At 39.0% G+C, this 6,325-nt stretch overlaps 1 pseudogene; it reads left to right on the forward strand.

The window, feature by feature from the left end:
• The first annotated feature begins 1,656 nt into the window (after positions 1–1,656).
• On the forward strand, positions 1,657–5,482 carry LOC127012658 (uncharacterized; annotated as a pseudogene).
• Positions 5,483–6,325: the final 843 nt, after the last annotated feature.

Genomic DNA, 6,325 nt, shown 5'->3' on the forward strand with positions numbered 1-6,325 from the left:
ATAACTTTTTCAACAATCATTTTGATTTACTATTGTCTAAGAAAACAAATAAACAGCAAGACTGCATTTAATCGGATGGTTATCCAAGCAGTAGCTAGACAACAGGATGAGAGAGAATCAATCCCGAGGCTCCCACCAGCATACAGTGAATAGATTGTATATCAATGTATTATAAAAATAATCAAATTTTAAAAATAAGGATGAAAGTATTGAAATGATTTTCAAAACTTTCAAAGGGGGGAAATGTTGTGAATTAATCTGATAAATTAATGATAAAATAATCAAAATTTGATTCTACATATACATACAAGAGTTATAAAGCATACGTTTGTTAAGTTTGAAACAATTAACTATAGAAACTTCACTAGAAATTAATGGCTTTTTGTTTTGTTTTAAGAAACCAAAGTGAATGATAGTCTGCTTTGTTAACGGTCCATGAAGGACCGCTTAGTGTTGCCAAGTTTAAGTGAAACTAGGGGAGAGGTAATTCCGGCAGGGGGAGATCACGACCACTGACTCGTAGACCACCGACTCGAGAAACCCACCGACCCGAAAGGTGAAGGAAGTAAAGGTCTCAAAAATCGTAGTGGGCATGCATAGTAATTTACATGGTAGGTGAAGAAATCTTAACCAATCATTTACTAGAATAACAATGAATATGTATTGAATGATTAAATATGTTAACAGCTCGTGTATAAAAAGTGACGGATTTTGATGCGAAGGTGAACACGGTTTGGCGGAGCTATCCCCCGTGTTCCCAGCGCTGAATTAAAGGAGTGCCTGCTTATCTGCATCGCATTGGTGTTGATAAGTTCTTTCCGTCCCGTTTGGTGACAGTTTTTGGTGACCCAGATGGGACCTCACTGAGAGACCGAAGGAGTCGGGGACCTGATCGGTTCCAGCCGGCACCGAGGGATTCTTGGGGATACCCATCGATCCCCGATCCATAAGGCTCTTTGTGATGTTCCCTGGAGAGTGGTAAGGCACTTCTTTAAATTTGGAAAGGGGTTAGAGTTCCTGCCAGGGGTTAGAGTCCCCTGGTAAATAGGGGTTGGATTCCCCCAGTCTGCATGTCAGATGTGGTGAAAGCTGCGCAGGGTTGGACTGAATAGGGTACCCATCAGGAAAGCCTAGGTGTCTGCCCATAAGACATAAACGAAAGCTATTGCAGGGTTGGACATACGGAATTGGGAATAAGTAAAACCTAGAAGTCTATAGGATTTTGCTGCTTGTATATAATTATTTTTATGTAATTATTTGTGTATATTTGGTAGTATTATGGCTAAGAAACTTGGAACGGGGTTTAAGAATATGTTTGAGAGTAAGAGTACTGGTAACCTGGTTGATAATGATCAGATTCCTAAAACTTCACCCCTGGGATGCCTTTTAAAACATTGGGCAGAAGCAGGGGGAGATTTGTTAAAGCATAAAATGGTTGAATATTGTAATCATTGGTGGCCACTGTATACATTGGATGATCAGGAAAAATGGCCAGAAAATGGAAGTCTAAATTATAATACAATATTGCAGTTAATGTTGTTTTGTAGAAGAGAAGGAAAATGAAATGAAGTTCCATATGTAGATTTATTCTTTTATTTGAAGAATTGAACAGATTGGCACAATGATTGCCATTTAATAAGTAGAGATGTTTTGGCTATGAGTTTGATTGTAGAACAAGGGAAAAGAAAAGTGAAGAAGTGTTGTTCTGCTTCTGATATAGGGAAAAGATGTATAAAAGCCAAAGCAATTCAGGAAGAAGAAATTGAATTAGAGGTTTCTCCGAATTTGGATCAAGGAAATCAAGGACAACAACAAAGTGAGAGTTCTAGTTCAGAGGTGGTTTTGGAGATCTTGCAATTCCAGACCTCCTCTTGGAATAAATCAATGTACTTGTAGTGAAGAGGAAGGACATTGGCGGAGAGAATGCCCTAAAATAGGACAAGCTGCTGAAAGAATGATGACTCTTGGGGAATGAAGGGAACCAGAGGCTAAAGCCCCAGCAGAGTCTCTGGTTATAATAAAGCTGGGGACAGAAAAGGTGGAATTTTTAGTAGATACTGGGGCTACATATTCGGTTTTAAATACTTGTAAAGGAAAAATCAGTGATAAAATAGCAAATGTTGTAGGTGCCACAGGAAAAGCTGAAAGCAGGCCATTTTTGGAGCCACTTAATTTGAAATTTGGAAATAAAAATTTAACACATGAATTTTTGTATATGCCAGAATGTCTCGTATCTTTAATAGGGAGAGATTTGTTGAGTAAGTTAAAAGCACAAATTAGCTTTGAAAACGGGGAAATTTTATTAAAAATACCTGAGACAAGAACCAGTCATATTATGATGATACAGGAATCAACAAAAGAATTTAAAATACCAGAAGAGGTAGAAAATGCAGTAATACCCATGGTATGGGATACCAGTATCCCAGGAAAATCAAAGGCAGCTAGCCTGGTAAAAATTGAATTAAAAGGTCATGTTAGGCCAGTAAGACAGAAACAATATTCTTTGAAACCAGAAGCAAAAGAGGGAATCAAGAGATTGATTGGTAAATTTTGGGGATATAAAATTTTAGAGGAATGTGAGTCTGAATATAATACACCAATATTACCAGTTAAGAAGCCAACAGGAGATTATAGGTTAGTGCAAGATCTTAGAGCAATAAACTTAATCATCAAAGATATACATCCTGTTGTAGCAAATCCCTATACTTTATTAACTACTTTGAATGAAAAACATGAGTGGTTTACAGTGCTTGATTTAAAGGATGCTTTCTTTTGCATACCTCTTGAAGAAGGGAGCAAGAAACTCTTTGCTTTTGAGTGGGAGAACCCATATACAGGACGAAAGACTCAACTAACATGGACTAGACTTCCACAAGGATTCAAGAACAGTCCGACTATATTTGGAAATCAATTAGTGAAGGAATTGGAAGGATGGAAGACGGACTCAAATTTAGACAACATCTTGTTTTGCAGTATGTGGGTGACATCTTAGTGGCTACTCAGACGAAGGACACCTGTTTGCAGGTAACTATAAATCTTTTGAACTTTTTGGGACAAAGTGGATATAAGGTGTCTAAGAACAAGGCACAAATTGCTCAAACGACTGTTATGTATTTGGGCTTTGAAGTCTCGAAAGGACAGAGACAGCTGGGGATGAGTCGGAAAGAGGCTATATGTAAAATATGTGAGCCCAAAGATATAAGAGAGTTGCTTGTCTTTCTGGGAATGACTGCCTGGTGCTGGTTATGGATAATGAATTATGGACTGATGGCTAAGCCCTTGTATGAAGCCTTAAAGGGACCACCTTTTGTGTGGGGACCAGAACAAAGAAAAGCGTATCAAGATTTAAAAAGGGCTTTAATGACGGCTCCAGCCCTGGGATTACCGGATTTAAACAAAGACTTTCAGCTCTTTGTACATGAGAGACAACATATAGCCCTCGGAGTACTTACACAGTATCTTGGAAGCTGGAAGAGGCTGGTGGGGTATTTTTCCAAACAACTTGACACAGTAAGTAAAGGATGGCCTAGTTGCTTACAAGCAGTGGCAGCTACGGTTATGTTAATCCAAGAAGCTCGAAAATTGACCTTGGGGCGTAAAATGACTGTATATGTACCCCATATGGTTTCTCAAGTTTTGAAACAAAAAGGAGGGCACTGGTTATCCCCGAGTAGAATGAAGTATCAGGTTGTGTTGCTAGAACAAGATGATGTTACTTTGAAAACTACTAACATTGTTAATCCTGCTGTCTTTTTGAATGTTCAACAAGCAGAAGGTCCGATTGAGCATGACTGTCTGACTACTATTGAGTATGTCTATTCCAGCAGGTCGGATTTAAAAGATTCCATTAACAGAACCAGATTGGGAACTGTTTACAGGCGGCAGCAGCTTTGTGGAAAGTGGAACTCGATATGCAGGATATGCAATTACTATAGAAACACAGGTCATAGAGGCTGAAGCTCTGCCCAGTAATACATCAGCCCAGAAGGCAGAAATCATAGCCCTAACAAGAGCTCTGGAAACGAGTGAATATATGGACAGACTCTAAATATGCTTTTGGAGTGGTACACGCCCATGGAATCTTGTGGAAAGAAAGAGGACTTTTGTCAGCACAAGGATCGCCTATTAAGCATAAAGAAGAAATAGCCTATTAAAAGCTGTCCAGCAGCCAAAGGCTGTAGCAATCATGCACTGTAAAGCACATCGAACGGGAACTACTAAGGAAATGGTAGGAAATAGACGAGCAGACAGAACAGCAAAGGCAGTGGCCAAAAGTAAGATGTTGATGGCATTAATACCCCAGAGGGAAGTAAAATTGCCTAGGGAAAGGCCTAAATATTCACCGGAAGATGAGAAATTAGGTCAATTATTAAAAGCAAGAAAGAATTTGGCAGGGTGGCTAGTAAATGAACAAGGTCAGGTAGTAGTAGTACCTCCAGTAGTAATGAGGGAAATGGCTCAAATTAAGCATAGAGAATGTCATTGGGGAGCTGAAGCATTAATGGCCCTTTTGAAGAAAAGTGTGGTTTCTGTAAAAGTGATGGGAATAATCAAAGCAATAACAATGAAGTGTGAGATTTGTTTAAAATATAATCCAATAAATAGAAAGAAACTGCTCTTAGGACATCTAAGATTAGGAATAGAGCCAGGAGATTACTGGCAAATAGATTTTTCAGAATTACCAAAATCAGGAGGATAACGGCATTTACTGGTGTTAGTGGATACCTTTTCTGGGTGGCCTGAAGCATTTCCTTGTCGCACCAACCAAGCCCGAGAAGTAGTAAAGCGACTGTTGCAAGAAATAATACCAAGATTTGGGGTTCCCCTGGGAATGTCATCAGATAGGGGACCACACTTCATAGCCGAGATAGTACAGGAAGCGAGTAAAGCATTAGGAATCCAGTGGGATTTACATACACCATGGAGACCACAATAATCTAGTGGAAAAGCAGAAAGAATGAATCGGAGTATAAAAAGACAAATTGGCAAGATATGTCAGGAGTCAAACTTAAGATGGCCTCAGGCTTTACCCTTGGCCCTCTTAAGAATACAGGTACAGCCGAGGACAGGTATGGGGATAAGCCCATATGAAATTCTATATGGAAAGCCGTATGAATCTCCAAATTCTGTTGTGGGATTGTGTATAAAAGAGAAACAAGATTTGTATCAGTATTTGATTTCTCTGGGACGCACCTTGACAGCCCTAAGGAGTTTTCTGGTGTGGAATTGACCTTTGACTTTGGAAAATCCAGTACATGATTTCCAACTGGGAGATTATGTCTATGTGAAGACCTGGACTTCAGAACCCCTTCAGGAACGTTGGAAGGGACCCTTTCAAGTATTGTTGACTACCCTCACCGCCATCAAGATAGCTGAATCAGAAGCATGGATACATTATACCAGGGTGAAGAAAGCCCCAACGTCATGCAAAGTTGTTAATAGGGATCCTAAAACTTCAAAGTTAACTCTGAAATATGTCTAATTTTGTATATCATTATGAAGTCTGGGGAGAATGGATATTGATTTGGAGATTAATGCTGGAAGGAGCCTGGTCTCCGGTAAGAAATTGAGTAAGAAGTGCCAGTGAGATGTGGAAATTCATTAGGATTGGGATGTGATTTTGCTGATTTTGCTCAAATTCCAGACTTTGATCCTGACAAGTCGCAAGTGAATCAAGAAAGATAGAAAAAGAGAATAAGGGGTAAAGGCAAATCAAGGCAGAGTAGTTAAATATGTCTGGGTTTTCACATAAATTGTTCATCATAATTTGGCTTTTAGGAATATGGAGTGGAATACAGGCAGAACAAACAATTCAATTACCTAAACAGACACAGGAAGAAAATTTGATGTTAGGATTAATCGAAGAGTTTGCCAGTTTGCAAAATGTGTCACAAATTACCGCTTGTCTTCCAATACCGAGAGCACTAGGTGAGTCAATTCCATGGGGAATTTTAACTATGAATTTGTCCATTTTGGAACATAAAAATGAAACCACACATTGTGAACAAAAACCTGTAATTGGATGGCAGGAACAAGTTATGAGTATTAAAAAAACATGGAATGATAATTGTAAATTTTTTATAGGGGCAGGAGGACTTCAGAATTTAGGGAATTGTTCTGATGAGCAGATAAAGAAAAATGTGAGCCAAATGATCATGGAATGGAAATGTGATAAGACTAATCAAACACAGCAGAAGGCAAATTGGGACTCTGTTTGGTTTATGGCCATCTTATCTCAATTTCAGTATATGGCTAAGGCTCCTTGGTGTTTTACTTGGGATGGACTGATTTTTGCAACCTGGCCAAAGGTAAATGATAAAGGAAG

The sequence above is a fragment of the Gymnogyps californianus genome, chromosome 2, assembly GCF_018139145.2.
Source record: "Gymnogyps californianus isolate 813 chromosome 2, ASM1813914v2, whole genome shotgun sequence".
NCBI classification, from domain to species: domain Eukaryota; kingdom Metazoa; phylum Chordata; class Aves; order Accipitriformes; family Cathartidae; genus Gymnogyps; species Gymnogyps californianus.